Source organism: Canis lupus, chromosome 19, assembly GCF_011100685.1.
Source record: "Canis lupus familiaris isolate Mischka breed German Shepherd chromosome 19, alternate assembly UU_Cfam_GSD_1.0, whole genome shotgun sequence".
NCBI lineage: Eukaryota > Metazoa > Chordata > Mammalia > Carnivora > Canidae > Canis > Canis lupus.
In genome coordinates, this window is record NC_049240.1 from 50,059,386 (window position 1) to 50,079,758 (window position 20,373).

Sequence of the window (20,373 nt, forward strand, 5' to 3'; positions counted from 1 at the left end):
AACAAAACAAAACAAAAAACAACAAACCTCAGGGATTGTTATAGTCCTGTATGAATGTTAAGAAAAACTCCAGTGTATAAACTTGCTGGTGTGAGTTAGCAATGACTTAGCTTAGGTTAACAAGTACTTAAGTATGCTAGGAAGCAAGATATGTTAAGATGGTTAGGAAGATGTGGAAATGAGAAATATAGCATGTAGCCTTCAAACAATGGAGCCCTGTGATTTCATACTGAATCCACAAACTAATAAATTACACAGAAATGACTTATCTGCCTTTTTATTTTTATATTTTACAAACTTTTAGATGACATATTAAGAGACAGGATTAAGAGACAGGATAAGAACACAGGGATTCGAATACATCTCAGTTTGGGATTCCTTCTGGAATGTTCCTACATTTTAAGCAAAAATGCCCAAGGCAAACATGTGGTAAGTTTATCAGATTGGTGTATTTTTAAAATGACAAGCATAATTATTTATCCTTCATTTGCCTAAGTGATTGGCAATATGATATAGTTGAAAGTTCACTGAGAGAGGAAGGGAAGCTTGATTCTGTTTAGAAGCTTGGTTCTGTTGCTTTGGGACAAGCTGACCAGTATTTGACTCTCAAGTCTGCCTAAATTTTTCCTTAACTATGTGAATATAATGTAACTATCCCTTTTTTTTCATCTATAAGTAACAGAAATAAATGTGATGAGGTGAGTTAAGTGTCCAGCCTACTCCCTGGTATTTCAGGTTCACTATTAATGTTAGTTTCTTCTTTTTTTCTTAATCATGTTTCATCTTCTTAAGTCACTTCATCTCTCTGAATCTATTTCTTACCTAAAAAAAAAGCAAGAGCTTAATCTGGATGATCTCAAGTTCTTCCCATATCTGAAATTCTATGATTCTATGATATATAACATTGAGTGGATATAGTTATTTAAGCAGGGGTTATAGCAGGCAAATAAAATCAAACTGTGAAGCTGTGTTATGAAAGATAATGGGGAATGATAAACTAAAGAATATATAGATCTCCCTAAAAAACATTAAAAAATGTAAAACTTTAAGGGTGTACCTGTCCAAAAAAAACATACTCTCGGATCAAGTCTCAATACTTGGCTCAAGTCTCAATACTTGGCTCAAGGGTTCCCAATATCTAATCTAGAACTTCTGATCTCCATTACCCCATCAGCACCCCAGGTTGTTGACAGGCCTGCCGGAAAATGGATCAATTGTAATTTTAAGTTAAACTAATTAGTTACAGTCTGTGCAAGAATTTTTCACAGAAGTCGGCATCTCTGGAAAAATATACTTTTGAGGCTACCCAGAAAAGTCCAGAGCAAGAAAAGAGAGAGTCAGAAAGACAAAATCAGAAGAGAACCAGCAGAATTATTGATTCTAGTTATACTGTGCTTTGGCGGTGAAGAAATGACCTCTCAGCATCCTATCAGGAATCATGCCTTTATGGCAGACATTTTTTTTTCCCTCCCTGCCATGAATATGTCTGAGAAACTGTAGAATAAAAATGCAAAATAGCAACTATATTTAGATACACTCCCACACAGACTCTAAAGCTTAATATTTCACTGAATACCACATGGAAAGACTGAATTAATATCCATAACTCTTCTACATCACTCATGCTTCAAAGTTGTGTTGTTATAGATTTCTTTGGCCTATATAGTTGCAAAATTAGCTAACACCAGTAATCTTTCTTTAATATAACATTCAATTGTACTTCATATGAAAAAATGCATTAGATTTATTTCTCTTTTGACTGTATATTCACAGAAGTTTCATTGATGTTGCAGTAAATGACAGTTTTCTACCAAATAAAAATTAAACGAGTGATTTTTTAACAGTTATTTATAATCCAATTCTAAGTATCATATGATAATCATAAGATCAAAATCATTTATGATATAGCCTATGCTCAACTCTGTAACCAACTAGTTGTCACATTTCGCAAATCAATTCACTTCTCTGACCCTCAGTTATCCTCTATATAAAATGAGGTATTAGTGGAAGTGACTAGAGTACCTTCAGAAAAGTTTATTCTGATTCTCACATTTTATGATTCTTTAACATAGGCCAAAATTAATCACTGAACGAAGCCCAAAAATTATTAGAGATTGCAACAATATAAAATTAAGGAAGGCTAATGCATTGATAAGCTACAAGAACTTGACCCCTCATTCAATTGCATCTTCATATAATGTAAATGTTAGAATATTTCTTGTTATGAAATGAAAAGTAGAAATATTAAATGCAGCTTAAATCAGAAAAAGGAAATTTCTAGAAAAAATGCACCAAATGTTATCAGAGATTATCAGTGGGTGAAGGTAGATAATAGTTTTTTTTTTTTCCCCTCTGAGCTTTAAATATCAATTAAAAAATGATATAGCTTTATCTACCAAAATTAGTCTCAAGTCTGGGGAGCACTTAATGTTATTGATATTATGATTTGCATTATAATAATACAAATAAAATAAAATGTAAATATAAAATAAGCTGTATTTCTTAAAAATCATATTATTATTCTATATTTTCTTGATTTAATATACAATGGTAATATAAAAACCAACTTTGAACAGTCTTTTTCCTATGGTATTCTGGGGTCAAGTTTCTTAAAAAGGGATGAAACAGACATTAAAATTCTAGCAACACAAAGGACTATTCTAAAACAGCTAAACAGGTCTATATGTGGAATTTTATGGTCTTTTTTTTCATTAAGGCACTGTTTTAAATGTATAACATTTTTTGAACATCGATATTTTCTTACTGAATCACATATTATACTAGATATGCAAACAAAATTCTCAGAGTCATATCTAGGAATTACATTCATCTATTCATTGATTCATTTAATAAGCATTTGCTGAGTACTGTTACCTTTCACAACATTGGGTGTGATAATATCCATGAGCTCTCTTAAGTTCCTGCCCAGGAGATTTGTAATGTTTTACAGGGAGAATGTCCTGACAGTGCCCAAACAGCAGTACATTCTTCCCAAAGAATGATTTTTAAATGGTCCTCCCTTTGCCACAGCTCAGAGGAGAATTCTGATAAATGGCAAAGAGAATAGAGTAGCAAATAGAACAGTGATATGTCCTGGGAGAAAAAGAGACAGAGAGCCAAAACAGCTCTCCTCAATTTTCTTTCATTAGTAATGGAGGAAGCCACAGTTTTACAGAGAATATTAAAAGAAAGCAAACGTAGCATAGAAATCAATCTATTAAAGACCTAGTAATGAAAGATCACTCTTTGAGCAAGTGAATAAGCAAAGTCTAAGACAGTTGCTGCAATTATTAATAAGGTCCTTAAAACAAGAAGCAGGCACTGCAGCCCAGATGCCATAGAATGGCATGAAACAAAAGATCATTTAAATTGTACCTTGACATACTCTTTTTCCTAAGATGAATTATCAACAGATCTTTAGTGATAGGAGGTAGAGATTTATAACAATAAAATTGAATAGACAGGTAGAGAGAGAGAGAGAGGAGTTTAGGATCCACTTTTCTTAAAATATATCATTTTGTCAACCTGATAAAGTTCCATGTTACAACTACCGTGATGACTTTATAGGTTCACCAGGACAGAACTTCCTGATTATTATAGTTAAGATTCTGAGATTCTGGTGTTCTGAATGGGTATATTGGACAGATAGTAACTCCTACTGAATCCAAGAAGTTGGGAAGGAACATAATAAGGTAAAGATGGCATTTTACAGTATTTGGATGGATGATGTAAGAAGGCTTAAATTCTGTTTTATCAATCAATTCTCCTGAAGAGAAGCTGCTTCCAAGACTATATACTCAAAAAAAAAAAAAAAAAAACATAGCAAAATGATAGAGATTTTTCATTTTATTATTAGGCTGTCAAGGTCTGATGATCAAGATTATTTACTGTTCCACAACCCAAAGAGGAGTCCCTTGCTCAATTCACTTAACCAATTGCATGAAGGAAGAAAGAAAAAGAATAGGGCAACATAGAACTGTATGGCCCTTTGGCATACATTTACCCTACTCACTGGATATTGTGACCCAATAATCTTGTAATGTCACTCTCCTCTTGGGACTGGCATGAGCAAAGGGACAGAACCTTCTTTCATTCTCTTCCTGCTTTAAAGATACAAATTTATGTATAGGAATGCTTTAACTACCATTCTCCTAGATAGAAACATTATAGCCAGCAGAATAAAACTATAATACACATATTCAGTTTTAGAGCAAACTTAGAGATGATGTTTAAAATCTATGTGGTGAATTAATGACAGCATCTTTCAAGGATTTGCACTTAACAAGATACATTAAATAGAAGAAGGATTTAAAAGAACTATATCATAGTTGACTTATTTCAGAGTACCATCAAAGACATTATTATTAATATCAATATTATTATTATGTAACTATAGATGAATTTTCAATGTTGTGCACTGGTTTTTTAATTCTTCAATGCACTTTCAGGTAATCTTATAAAGATGTCTAATGCTTGACCACAAATCCTATGAATTAGCAAATTAATATATCTGGATTAGTTTTTTTTTTTTTTAATATGTTCAGTCTGACCATTAATCTCTACAAGAGGAGATCCCAAATGTTGGTCCATGGATCAACACTAGAACAGAAACAAATGAATCACCTGGAAGACTATAAAATATAATTCTCAGGCTCTATCTTGAATATATCTGACATAGCATATATGGATCTGTGTGTGTGTGTGTGTGTGTGTATGTGTGTGTTTCTTTTTGTTTTGTTTTGTTTTTTTGTATAAAGATCTCATGTGAGTCTGACGGGCTACCACAATTAGGGACACCCAGATGCAGGAGCTTCAGGAGACATGTGTCCTGACTTCACTGACTTGATACTCCTACAAAAATCACCAAATAATAATAATAATTAAAAAAAAACACAAAATGATCATATATCAAAATACTGGAACAGAGGCCCCCTGGGTGGCTCAGTCAACTAAGTATCTGCCTTCAGCTCAAGTCATGATCTCAGGGTCCTGGGATGGAACCCTCATCAGGCTCCCTGCTCAGTGGGGACTCTGCTTCTCCTGTTCCCTCTCCCCATGTCTGGTGCATGCTCTCTCTCTAGCTCTCTCTCTCTCTCTCATGCTCTCAAATGAATGAATGAATGAACGAATGAATAAAATCTAACAACAACACTGGAATGACTATAAGCTGTAGTATGACATACCATCGTGTTCAGTAGAGACAAGTGCTGGGGATTCAGAGTGGGGACAGCTCTGATTAGGAGCACCTCTTGGGCTAGATGGAAGTCAAGCTGAATTTTGGGGCTGTTTGGAGGTGGAATGGAAGAAACTTTCCTGTTAGAGAAATAACAGAACTCAAAGTGGCTTACGTCAGCTTATGTCTCTCTCCTTGTGGTTGTCAGAAGAGCTCCCTCGTACATTCTCTAGAAGTAATGCCCAATTAACAATCTGTGTCTTCCTAAGGTTGGAACATTATTTCTTCTGAGGATGGGATAATTTCTTGGAGGAAAAAAAGTGAACTTCTTTTACCAGCTATCTTTCTTAGATTTACATTACCATTGGAAATCTAAATGTTCTTGTACGTCCTCCTGGTGTGGAGGATTTCTCCTACATGGTTGGGGAGTGCTGAAGTTTTCTGAACTCACTGGTTACCTATGAATGAGTAGGTCTTCACTTGGTTCTGTTTTATACACTCTTTCTATGGAAAACCCCAGAAGAGGAAAAAAGAATTTTAAAATTGAGCCTCAGATTCCTATTTGATCCACCTGCAGAGAGGAGATCTACTTGAAAGATCTTGACATTCTGGATGCTACTTATTTTCTCAACCCCATCCCAAAGCATTTAGTACATTATGCAGGGTCTCACACAAAAGCTTAAAGAAATCATCTTACACAAGCAATCATTAAGTTTTCACTCCAAAAAAAAAAAAAAAAAAAAGTTTTCACTCCAGTTTTTCTCAGAAAACTCTTCCACTAAGGAAATATATATTAAGGGACTACTAAGTGCCAGGCTCTGTTTTAGACATTAGGGACACGTCTCTGAACAGAAGAAACAAAGATTCCTGCCCTCATGGAGCATCCTATTCTATCAGAATGACAATGGCAACACAAAATAAATTAGCTGCAAATTCATAGCCGGTGGGGATTTTTTCTCAAGATTTTTATTATGAAAGTCTCCAAAGAGAAAAGTTGAAATATTTTTACATGTGCACTCATATAGATTCTTTACTATAAAATTTTTTAACACTTTGTGGTATTTGTTTTACCACATGTATATCCAGGTACCTATCCTTCTGAAGATAGATTGTTTTGTTTTTTAAAATATTTTATTTATTTATTCATGAGACACAGAGAGAGAGAGAGGCAGAGACACAGGAAGAGGGAGAAGCAGGCTCCCAGCAGGGAGCCCAATGTTGGATCCAATCCTGGGACTCCAGGATAACGCCCTGGGTCAAAGGCAGGTGCTAAACCACTGAGCCACCTAGGGACCCCCGAAGATAGACTTTTTGAACACCACATTTTGGTGCACCATTAAAATGTTTTCTGACCCAGCATTAAATAAATGATCTTATTAGGAGGAGATATGAGAGTAATGACAGTTTAAATTGGTGGCATAGAGTAACTATAAACAACAGCACAAGAAGACTAATACAGAAAAGTGAGAAAGGATATCGGTTCCTGTCTTGTATCAAGGGTACCATCCATGTCTACAAATATGGTTTGGCTGGGGGAGCAGCCATGGAGATGACCCCAATGAGGGGAGCAGGAATATTATCAAGAAGTCAGCAACTCTCCTGTAAATCCCATCCCAAGGACAGGGACAAAAACCGAAGCATGCTTCTAGGATCTAGGGAAAAGGAGTCTTTTGAAATTCATCCTAGAGGTTTACCTTTGAAACTGATGTTCTTAAAAGTTAAGCAAGAGCAACGCTCATGATAGAGGTGAATGTGGGCAGGGGAGTTAGACTGATCCGGCCATTTTGTGGGCATTTCTGGATTCCCAAAGTTGGAATAATAATGCTTACCACAGAGACCTCCCATTAAAAATTACATAAGATAAAACTATTATGATGACAAACAATGCTTAATAAGTAGTAACTATTAATACTATTATTACTTTAACCAAATTCCTACAGAAAAAAAAATCATATAGCTGCTGAAAAAAATAACCTATTGATGCTTAGAGGTCCCTGAAGAAAAAGTATCCATAGAAAACCATTATTTTAAGGATAAAAGTCATGGTTAAAGACTGGACCACAGCTTCAATTAGATTGGGATAGACAACTGCCCCTCATTTAATGGTCATGGAGGCTTCTGCCAAAGATTCAATCTCTATAAACTTTGGTGTTTATCTGTAAAATATTATCTACTTCAAAGTTCCCATTGTATGGATTAAATGATATATGTTGTATCCGAATTATGTCACTCTGCTGATTAAAAACTCCCTAAATGTCACCTATCATTCTTGACACACTATGTTACGTGATATAGATGCTGTGTCACCCTGTTAGAGTGTCACCAATCTCTCACTAAGGATACAATTTAGTTCAGCTGCATAAAGGACAGTGAATGAAATGACAAAATGGGCACTGGGACATCGTTGCCGTTTTAAGGTAGGTGACTCCTCTTTCGAATTTTTTTTTCATCCCAAAGGAAAATTAAGTCAGGATATGGTCCAGGAGCCTCTAGATAAATTTGACCACATTTCATCATAAACACTCAATATTAGATTTATTTTGGAAAAATTTACATCATGTATGCTACCCATAGTTTAAATCTATAGACACATATCATTTGGCACCAAAAGCTTTAAAAAGTTGCTTTGGTCAATTATATCTGATTTGTTTATTTTTCTTAAGTTACAGAAATATATTAACTTTCAAATATCTAAACTGAGGGACACTATAGATCTTTGTTGGTAGTGTTAGCAGCAAATAATCATCATTAATATCTTTCTCACAGACACACATATTCATAGAATTATTTTCTTTATTGAAGTCTACTTTTCCCCTTACCCTATAAGAAAAATTATCCCAAACCTTGAAAATAAACAATGCACATACACACACCCAATAAACCCTATGATGTCCTGTTTTGATGCAATGCTGAGCTTGATTTTCTATTGATTGCCTATTTTATAATTCTTCAGGGGCAGAAGTAATTTGTAGATTGTTATTCAGAAGAGCTGTAAATAACTGCTATCTATGGAACAGAAAACCCCAAAGTATAATTCCCTTAAAGATATTAGTCACTTTTATATATAATTTGCAAGTTTATCATAACATTACTTTATCTCAAATGGTTTTTGAACTGGTTTCAGCCTTTTGCTGGTTACTTCCTGAATTAATAGCTTGAATAAAGTATTTCTGCATGCTATTTCTATATTTGCACAACTCATGCTTTTTAACCTCTTGAAGATCATTTTTTAACACCTGTACATTCTTATTACAATGCTACCAAATTCAAGATCTAAGCTTCTCTGCTCCTTTTCAACATAACCTAAATACTATGTCATGGCAACTCCTCATGAAACTCACAGAATTAAAATTTTGAGAAACTCAAGTAGTCAAATAGATAGATAGATAGATAGATAGATAGATAGATAGATAGATAAAACTAAATATACTGTAAGACTGAAAAGATACTCTGGGTGGAAAAGCACATCAACTTGTTTTACTCAGATAATCTAAAATACAATAAAAGCAGATGCTTCTATAAAGGCAAAGATTCTGTTATCCAGATTGTTACTTCCATACCCATTTTCTCTCTCCTGTGCTACAGACTCAAATTTTTAAAAGCAGTCATCTTTAATTCTCCTCTGGTATCTCAATGTACAACTATCCATGTTAATTATTTTCCACTAAGGGGAAAAAAACACTTTTTCTCAAATTTCTGAATTAACTAAGAACATTCTCCAAGTTACCCAATCCGGAAACAAGGACCTCACCTATGTTTTCTCAAGGAGCATATATTTAGAGTATAAACACATCCAGTGCCTTAGGTATGTTGGTACAAAAAAATAGAACATAGATATTGAAGGACTGCATATATCTAGATCCATATATGCTATTTCTATTTAAAAATTATTGAAATTAGTATTTGAGGAGAATATTCAAGATGCTAAAATAAAATAAGTAACTCATGGTGGGAAAATATCTCAGATAAGATAATCAGAAAAGATATCTCTGGGGCACCTGTGTGGCTCAGTCTGTTAAGCATCTGCCTTTGACTCAGGTCATGATCCCAGGATCCTGGGATGTAGCCTCGCATCTAGTCAGGCTCCCTGGTCAGCGATGAGCCTGCTTCTCCCTCTCCCCCTTGCTGGAGCTCACTCTCGCTATCTCTGTTTCTCTCTATTTATTTATTTATTTATTTGTTTATTTATTTATTTATTTATTTATTTATTTATTTATTTATTTATTTATTTTTTATTGGTGTTCGATTTGCCAACATATAGAGTAACACCCAGTGCTCATCCCATCCAGTGTCCCCGTCAGTGCCCGTCACCCAGTCACTCCCACCCCCCACCCACCTCCCTTTCTACCACTCCTTGTTAGTTTCTCAAATAAATAAATAAAATCTTAAAAAAAAAAAAGAAAGAAAGAAAAGGCCTCTCTGAGGAGGTGACACATGAACAGAAAACTAAAGGAGAAACATACCCATTTGCTCAGTTCTGAAGAAACATGAGCTTGAGTAAAGGAGCATATAAAGCTTGGTGTGGCTAGTGTTGAGTGGGTTACAGAAATGATACTAGGAGAGTAAAGAAATTTATTAGGTAATATATATGAATGTCATATGAGTTTCAAAAGCATTTCATTATAAAAACGTCTTCCTGAAAATCACCAGTGTGTCACACACTGTTCAGGCTGATAGGGATAAAATAATGAATTAAAAATATATAGAAGATGATGAAGTCCCAGATCTCATGATGTTTATAGTATACTCTCTAGAGAGTAGACAGTAAATATTTATTTGTAAATAATCAGACAATTTTTACTGTGTAAGTGTAACTTTCCTCTTTCAAAAGCAGACACATACAATTCTCTCCTCCACCCCAGGACTTCCTAACAGAGCAATCCACTGTTTTGCAAATAGTCCTATACTGCAGGAAAGGCCACCTCTATTCCCCACACCAGGAAGAGTCCTCATAGTCTCAGTTATTCTTAGTGCTCTCTTTTCCCTTGCCAGATTGGTTTATGACCATGCTTGGGATGCAACTTGAAGCAGGACCTAGGAAAATTGGGGAACTTCTAGGAAAAGTTCTTTTACTTTAGAAAAGCGATACATGGAAGAGATAGTCCTTATTCTGTCTCTAGAGATTGTCTGGATGTGCAGCAATCTTTAAACCAATCCAAAAGAGTCACAGTAAAGCTAACATCATTTTATGTTGCACTTCTTATTTTGTGAAATAGATTTCCTGAAGTCTGTTGAGTTAGGGTTTTTGATGAGTTAAACAACCTAACTCAAGGCTAGTATTCCTTACTCATCTGACTTCCAAATAATTACTAAATAAATATATCTCTTTCTATTTCCACTATTTTGGCTCACATTCCTATAATCTCTTAACCTGGATTACAGAAGAAATGCCTTTTCTTGATCCCCATCTAAACCATTCTCTAATTTAAAAAAGAAAAAAAAATACTATTTTGTTCCCACTACTCCTTAGCTCACAATCCTCTATTGGTTTGTTATTCCTTAAAGAATAAATTCCAAATCCCCAGCACAGTTCTAAGGTTCTAAGGTGTTGCATTATCTGACCCAATCTTCCTTTCTAACTTCCTCTCTCATCTTTCCATCTCCCAAACTCTTCATTCCATCTATATTCCACTACTGGTGGCCCAATATCTGATGTTGCTGATAATAGTTGCACTAATGACGGTCCTTACTCAGCAAAGTATTACCTGATGATAAAATCCTGATGCTAAATAAAATATATCAATACTCTAAATGCTTAGTGATTAAAGCCAAGAAATCAGAAATTATAAAATCAAACCTAGGAATTAGGTCTGATAGCTCATTTTACCAATAAGAAATAATGTTAAATAAAATTCTTAAAACCACATAACTGAAGAGTGGCAGAGCTAGAATATGAATCCAGATGACTCTGTTTCCAAGTAAACATGCTGTTTCCCTAGATCTCACACACCTCCTATGAAATGGATTTATCTATTCATAAGAAAGATTTTAAAGCAATTGAAATTCTTAGAAAAAGATAACATTATGAGATCTGTTACATATTGTAGAATCAAAGGAGGCTTGTAGCTATACAATGTAAGTGGTTGCAGATGGCCCTGTTCTTGTACATGGTCAATGTTGGGCATCTACCATGGCTCATGAGAGACAGGAACAACTATAATTGACACTCAGTTTTACTGTACCAAGGCCATCACTTTGTTCTAGACTCCAACTTCTCTTTTGCTGTAAATTCTTATCCAAGCCAGAGCAACATGTATCAGGATTAAAGAAAGTGAAGACTATTGCTATTCAAGGTGTGCCCCACATATAAGTAACACAGAACTTGTTAAAAATTAAGAATCTAGATCTTTTGAAATGGAACCTTCATTTTAAGAAATCCTCAGGTGATCAGTATGTACATTAAAGCTCTCAAACGCTAATTTAGAGATCTGAAAGATGGCCTAGATACTCAGTATACAGGCTTCTTTCTCTCCCTAAATCCTGTCTTTAAAATACCACTTCTTAGGGGCACAGAGGTGGCTCAGTTGGTTAAACTCCCTACTCTTGATTTTGGCTTTGAGATTCTTTCCCTCTGTCCCTCCCCCTCTGCTTGTGTGTAAGTGTGTGTGCTCTCTCTCTTCTCTCAAGTAAATAAATAAATCTTTAAAAAAAAAAACAAGATAAAGTACCACTTGCTAACCTCTTTTGTAAAAGCTAACCTCGATTATGAGTTCTTTGAGATAGATAATATGCTAATTATTCAAATCATAAAAATATGCTAACTATTCAAATTATAAAAATAAAAAATAAAATTTAAGCAAAGTTTCATTTCATAAAAGAAATAAATGAAGCAAAAAAAAAAGAAATAAATGAAGCAAACAGAAAGAAATCAAGTCTGCAGTTTATCATATAATGTAGTTCCTGGATATAATTTTTTTCTATTTTGTACATTAATTTTCTCTGAAATTCACTTTTATATTAAAACTAAACCTATGCAGAGATAATTAAAGGCAGAGAGTGTCCTCATATGGCCCACTAGAGAAAAAGCAAGAAACGTCCCTTTGGACACTGCCATATCAATTCAAATCTATAATGAAAGATTAGCGAAAAGGACTTCACCATAAAAAATCATGAGTTTTACATCAATATTTTCAACATCATTGTATGTTCAAAGTAGGATGGCATGTAAATGAAACCTTATTTTATTTTAATATCCAAACCATATTTTTCCTTCATGAGACATGTGAAAAAAAAGAACAAATTCCCATGCGCATTGTCTATAAGAGGATAAGCTCACATAAGGACATGTAAAATGTGTGCCTTTTTGGCCATGTCTACCTAAGTACTATGATGGGGAGGATAAAATGTCCCATTTTCCCCCCACAATATTGACTAAATACAAGCTGTTTTCAAATGTGTTTCCAGGGCTTCAACATGCAAAATATATGGAATTAAATATTTTTTAGCTCTTTAGTTCATGTAAATAAAAACATCCTGCAGCTTTTAGCTTTTAAAAGTCTGCCTAAGCAGATTTTTATTCACTTTGGAGATAAGCATATAAGTAGGAGATAGTGCAATTTAAAAAATTCATGGTAGGTGCTATTTGTTGGGGGAGGATACTATTGTTAATCTGAATCAGCCCTTCAAAGTAATCAAGCCAACTAAATTCCTAGAATATACCATAAGAGTAAAATTGTTTTCTACTCTACACTGAGATCCTATTCAATAAAGCCATTTTCTTATCAAACTATAAATTTGGAAACAAAATATTGTATCTAAACATGGTACTGTGAGCATTTTAATTCTGTTAGGGCCAAAATAATGATAAACATGGATAATAGTAATAATCCCTTTCCCCAAAGAGTCCTAGAAATCCTAATTTACTGACTGGTAGCTACTTTCACTAAGTAGAAATACAGTAATTTAATAATCTTACCATAGCAGTTTTCACTAAAGAAAATTAACTAATTCATTATTGCTTATAATTTGCTGAGGCATAGCTGCCATATTTGTAAAATCAGCAGGTTCTGAAAAAAAAAAAACACAAGTTTTTAAATGAATGTTCAATTTCCCCCTAAACACATAAATGATACAATTACTTAGCTCCCTCTAGTGCCAATTTCTAAAATAAACTTAATCGTAATAACTATATTCTCCATGCAATTTTGGAGCAAATGAAAATTATACTTGGCGGTAATTAACAAGCAAACTTTCAAGGGTTTAGCAGATTGAGTTTGGATTGGAACTGGACAGGATTCAACTGATGACACTGCCCTAGGTAGGCTCATGGCTCCAGTTAAAATAATGGTATTTCTTCACAAGAGTCATTTGATATGGTCCAATTAAAAACAAATTCACCAAGTTTATAGCAAAAGAATACTGATAAGAGAAATTAAGGTTTACCACTGAATATCTTTGTACACCTAATTTAGCTATAATCTCATTTAATTTGTGGTTTGTATTCATCAGAATTCAAACAAACAAATTTAAAGATCCAAGAAGAATGACACTTTAATGTATCTATCAAAGTACACTGGAATAAAAATTAATTTGCAAGTGTACATAAAAAGAGAGCAAAGTATATGGATTTTTAAAAATCCCAATAACCAAAATATCTAACTTAATGACCATATATTTCCTTAGAATTTCTCTTAGACTGAAGCATACATATGAATTTTATTTTTAACTAAGAGTAATATAAATATGACTTTAATAGGTAGATATGAATGTATTGAATGCATTTAAAGGCAAGGTGACACAATTTGTAGAAAAAGAGGAAACAGTCTCAAATAGAATCTATTGAGTAAAAAGCTGCAATAAAGCTAATGAGTATTCTAGGAAACCAAAATTTTCACAGTACTTTGTGTATTTATTGGCTTGTTTGTTTGTTTTTTAAAGATTTAATTATTTATTCATGAGAGACACACAGAGAAAAGCAGAAACAATAGGCAGAGGGAGAAACAGGCTCCTTGTAGGGAGCTGGATGCTGGATTTGATCCTGGAACCCTGGGATCAGGCCCTGAACAGAAGGCAGATGCTCAACTGCCGAGCCACCCAGGCATCCCTCATTTGCTTATTTTATTTTGTAATATAGCACAAGGGCTGAGTGAGAAGAGAACAAGGATTTTGGAATCAGATGATATGTACGTGGTTAATAAAACTAACTGCTAACTGTAAGTCTCTGTAAAACACAGGTATTGCTTCCTATCAATAGTGTTGTTATGAAAATTAAGATACTTTATGTGTGAAACATAACTGAACGATAACTAATAACTTTTTTCTAATATGCTGGTAATAAAAAAAATGTTCACAGAATAAAAATAATTTATAATTGAATTATACTTGTGGTCATTGAGAACATAAATTTTATTACTGCTTAGAAATTTCTAAGAATTAGCATTTAAAAAATATCTTTTTTTTTGTTTCAATAAACATTTTTGTGTTCTGTGCAATTAACATAAGTGGTCTTTTCTCCAAGCTGAGGGTAAGAGATGGCACAGAGATCTTAAAAAGAATGTTTATAAGTATCTGAAATTTGTGGCTAGTTAACAAATTCAATGAAGAACATTTTAGAAATATTTTTAAATGTTCCAGAATTTAGAATAAATAGGTAAATCTGTGCTATTGTTTTTAAATCTTAATAAAGACTAATAACTAAATATTATAATCTAATTACATAAATAATATTTTACAATTATGTCTTTCCTCTTCATCCTTGATTCAATGAAACAAACACAAATCACTAGAAAGATGAGGTTTTTCTCCTTAATTACTGAAAAATATAGAGGTAGCCTATAGTTACTTAGTTGCTTTCTTGTCTTATTTACCTGTAGCCATAACTCTCTTGATCACTTACTGTTGTTCACTGTTCTAAGTGTTCCCTTTCTCTTTAACTGGATAGATTTGGGGAATCATCAACAATAAAAATAAATTTTAAAAACTTTTTTTTTAAGATTTTCTTTTTTTTTTTTTAAGAGAGAATAGGGGGAGGGGCAGAGGGAGAGGAAGAGAGAGAATCTTAAGCAGACTCCTCACTGGGAGTGGAACCTGACACAGGTCTCAATCCTACAACCCTGAGATCATGTACTAAGCCAAAATCAAGAGTTGGATGCTTAACCAACTGAGCCACCCAGGCACCCCAAAGATTTTATTTTTAAGAATCTCTATAGTCAATGTGGGGCTCCAACTCACAACTACAAGATCAGGAGTCACATGCTCTACCAACTGAGCCTGCCAGGTGCTTCATAAAACTAAATAAAATTTAAAGAAAAGATATTCCCTTATTTAGAACTGGAAATACAAGTTAGGCTTATTTCCCAGGAGAAAGTTGAAATCTGATTAAAAAAAAAATCCTACAGTGAATCAAAGGAAAATTATTTATTTAATTAAATTTTTATTTTTTTCAAGTAAGCTCTACACCCAACATGGGTATAAGAAGTAAGGCAACAGGACTCCAGAAACCCTCTCTGAGATCAAGAGTCATATGCTCTACTGACAGGAACCCCTGAATGTGATTCATCATACTCCTAGGAAATTTAAATAACTCTTGAAGGAGAATTGTCAACCCTCTTCAGGCCCAAGTACTTGCAATGTACAAATTCTTAGGAAAAGAAAATCGGTTTGGAGAAAACACACCCTTAACATAAACTATTGTTCCATTATTTCCAATTTTCAACTTTAAGAAAGTTCAGATCACTAGGATATTCATATGAAGAGATAACAAAGAACCACAGTGAAAAGAAAAGGCATGTATTTTGGGGCACCTGGATGGCTCAGTTGATTGTCTAACTCGATTTCATCTCAGGTCTTGATCTCAAGGTTATAAATTCAAGCCCCACATTGGGCTCCAGACTGGGTGCGGAGCCTGTTAAAAATAAATAAATAAATTAATTAATTAATTAATTAATTAATTAATTAAAAAAACATGTATCTGGTAAGAAAATGTTAGCAGGTTAACAGATTTAAGTAGTGGAACAATAAATCCCATGGGTATTATAGTAAACTAGGTTTCTATCTCAGCAGAAGATCATGTAAGCCTGGTCTATCTATGGATGGACTAAAGATCAACAGCTAATGAGGAGACTATATTTAATCAGAATTACCCCTTAACCAAATTACAGTTTTTTCGTCCCACCACCTCGTCCATATCAGTTCAGTTTTAACTCTAATGAGCACAAAACTTTCATAGAACAAGTTCATGTCACTTTCATTTATAGATATGAACCACATGTTTAGAATTGTCCTAATTATTCAGTAAGTTATTGCCCAGGAAACGAATCTACTGGCTGAATGTGTAGAGGGAAAACTATAATCTCTCGGTCAGGATAAATTTCACTTCACACTTCCATTTGTCTTTTGAGGCCTCTATTACTGGAAAAAAAAAGTTAATTACTTTGGAGAAAAATAAGAACTATGTTTTTTAAAAACAACAACAACAACAACATTTGGGAAGCTCATTTCCACATTTTCCTCCTGTCATGGCTCAAGCTTACATCACAAGAAACTTGAATAGAAAGTGAATGTATCACTTCACTTGGCTAGACCACAAGATACTGGTAACAACAACAACAAAAGCAGTGAAAGAGCTTTTTTGTCTCATGCTCTCAGAGCTTTCTTTGTATTAACTCATTTAGTCCTTCCAAAAACCCTGTAATCTAGGTATTACTTTCTGTTTTACAAATGAGTAAAATGAGATGTATCAAATCCACACAATTTAGTAAGTCAAAGATAAAAGTTGTGACAAAGTAAGGCAACAGGACTCCAGAAACAGACTTCAGCTGAGTGAATAGCATCCTAAACAGGACCTAAGGGCCCTAATCAAGACCATAATAACACAATAAACAGTAATCTCTAAGATAATATAAATTTACTTTTCTTTGATAACTGACAGTTTTTCAAAGTGATATTAATTCCTTTATCTCAAGTGAACCTCACAAAATGATGAGCCAGATACATCTGTCCCATCATTTCTCTTAAAAATGAGGTCACAGAAGCGATTCTATGATTTTCCAAGATCCTCCTCTTAAAGGTCTGAGGAGTAGGATAAGGAACAAAAGTTTTCACTCATAATCACCAGTAGTTTATGCCTGCAACCACAGAATTACGCAATTCTGAATTCTATTAAGGGGTTGTCACTTTGAAAACTATAGAAATCTACTTTTAATTGGACATTCATGTAAGAACATTTAACATTTAAATTTTAGTCAAAACTTATAAAGGAAAATGGTTCCAACATATAATGCTTTCGCGTGCTCATAATAGTGCCCTCCCTAAAAAGCTGTCCCAAAGCAACACATGGGAGATAACATTCCTTCAGAATATATGATACCAGGTAGAGCTATCACACCATAAGAGCAACACCAAAAAATAAGTATCTCTCTAAAACATCTTAGAATAGTACAAAAGTTAACCCAGGTAATGAGGCAATGACCTTATTAGCAACTAATTCTATTTCTCATTTCCGAACTTATGAGTTGATGGATACTGAAGCTTAGGTGTTTTATGGCTAAATTATACTCATAATTCCTACAGTGTGTACTATTTTTTCAATATAGTAGTAACACCTGCTGCTAAGTACAAAAATGATTAGCCACAAACCAACCTACTATAGAATATCAAAATGCATTTACCCAATGAAGAACTAATGGGAATTATGCAGATTATATTTCCTTTCCCGCTGAAGGCAACCAAGCTTCACGTCAATAGCAAAATGAAAATATAACTCAAATATGAAACAATATATACACAGAGACATAACCAAATCTATTTCTGATTATTTTAGACATGTTTCTTTTTCATGTAATTATTTGGTAACAAAGAACTGAAATAAAGGTTTAGAGCATTTGGTGTGTACCTGAATAGCTCTAAGTATTAATCAACTAAGAATATTATTCAGATACTTCATACCAAAATGCACATGCAGAATTAGAATGTAGATTGTGCATGCTAACAGAAACCAATTTTATATAATGCCTTATCATAATTAGATTTATTCTGTAACTTTCTTTTAAGCACTATTCTGCTGATAACAAAGAACTGAGAAGAGTAAGAAAGTAATGCACTTGGTCGATCAACTTTGGGAAGTCAGATGGATTTCTAAATTCTCTTTCTGTACTACTAAGTGCTAACTCAAAATGTAAAGTTATTTCCTAAGAATTTGTGTGATTGCCTAATTCATCATAAAGGTAACTGTTCTTTTAGTAGATGCCTTTCTTCGGTGGAAAACTTTCCCCAAAAGAGGAATGCAGAGATGAAGCATTCCTTTATCTCTTAATCATCATCCTTTTGCAGATGAGCATCACTGCAGCATATATAATAAACTGGCTGTTTTCACTCTGAGCAACTGGCAGAGAAAAAAAGAAGCATCTTTTGAAACTGAAGATATTCAGCATATATTAAATTTAGTTATCTAGATATGTGTTTCTATTGCTGAAGCTCCAGGACATATTTGCGAATTTTAAAACTACCACCTAATCATTTTGTTGAAAAACAGCAATAGCTAGAGATTGCCCAAATCATAAAGTCCTTTGCAGAAACTCTGGGAACTGTCTTGTCTACAGAATCTTTCCTCAAGCAACAGCAGGGATGAACAGATGGGCCATACCATGCTTTTAAATGTCTATAGGTTTGGATTCTGTTTGAAAAGCTGGCAAAATTATCCCCCCAAAATTGACAAGATTTAATTTCATTGAATGTCGTTATGATCATTTCTTCAATAGTAGCAAGAAAATCTCCAACAAGTAAACAAAAAGGACTGTAGGACCAAAAGAGTTTGCAGAGCCTACCATTTTGTGTATTGTAAAATGATCAAAATAAACAGATATATTGAAAACTGTTGCTTTTTAAAAATTGGAAAGCTATGAGCCGCAAAAGATAATAGAGCAGTACCCTCTGAGATTATGGCAAATCATTTCATTTACTGCCTGATAGTTGATTATTATAATTGTCCTTAACTATATTAATTTTCTGTTTGTTTTTGATACTGACATTCTCCATATTTATTGCACAAATTTGCCTGACTAATCTTACATGTCAAAGAGTTTGGAAATCTAAGAACTAACCAATTATAAATCACCAATGTTGAAATTTACAGCTGATTAGTAAGCTGGAGAGTGTACTATGAAGTTCAATTGAATCTCACTAAACACTGAAATAATTCATTTGATTGTGAACCATCCACTCCAGTAATAGGAAGTTTTACACTCATTGTACAGGGCAACCTAGATCATTTAAATACATTCTTAATAATAAAGGCTGACTTTTAACTGGTTTCTACAAACCAACATATTGAATAGCAGTTGCTGCATCAGTCTTTTGCCATTCTAACTCTTTCGCCATTTAAACTCTTATGTAAAAAGTGTTCTTTGGTTTAAGTGAACCCAGGGAGGACAAATCACCCAGATGGCCACGGTGCCAATTCGGCAAATACGAAACTGCTTACTGGAATGAGTCAAATGCACGACTGATTAATTGATTTAGTCACATATTCAAAACTTTTGCTTCTTATCCCATTAAAAGTAGCACTAATGAGCGGTGTCTGTGACCTTCCAGTGAGAAGCCGCAAGTTCCACAACCCCTCAGTATTTACCACCCAAATTTAATCTTTTTAATGGACACCTTAAAAGGGATCTGATAGAAAATACTAAGAGCTGCTCAGATACTAAAACACTTAGGGAGGCTTTTGATTAATGTTGCATGATTAATCAATTGATTAATATAGTTTTCAATACAGATGTTAGGACACTGTCTACTTTAATCAACCATTCTGAAAATAGTGAAGATAAATGCCGTACTTTTGTGTCTGCTTAAAAAAAAAAAAAAAAAAAAAACCTTTCTTCAAAGGTTGTTAATTATGACATAAGCCTTATTTACCACACTCAAATTTTATCTAATGTCGACATTTTTATACATAGGAACCATTAATGAGATAAGTGGGATCCTTTTGGCAAAGCCATATTTTAATCACTTTAAAAATAATTTATTTATCCAATTTATGGACATTTTCCTTAATGAGAAATTATTTTGGAATAATGCTGCAGAATGCATTAAAATCTTAAAGTTTTTATTATTATTTTCCAAGACTGTAATTTGTGATGATGCTTTCCACCATACTAAAACTGAAATCTTTATTCCAGTCAAAAATAATCACCCTGTAATTACCGTGACAAACTGCCCAAGCTGTATCATCGTGGCCATTTCAACTAATGATATTGTATTAGAAT

The 20,373-nt window shown here is 33.8% G+C and overlaps 1 long non-coding RNA gene across 1 annotated transcript; it reads right to left on the bottom strand.

Moving 5' to 3' along the window:
- Window positions 1-260: 260 nt before the first annotated feature.
- LOC119864403 lies at window positions 261-15,976 on the bottom strand. Its single transcript, XR_005373833.1, has 3 exons — window positions 15,916-15,976; window positions 13,089-13,179; window positions 261-822 (listed from the first exon to the last, which is right to left on the bottom strand). It is a non-coding gene; the product is annotated as an uncharacterized LOC119864403 (long non-coding RNA).
- Window positions 15,977-20,373: the final 4,397 nt, after the last annotated feature.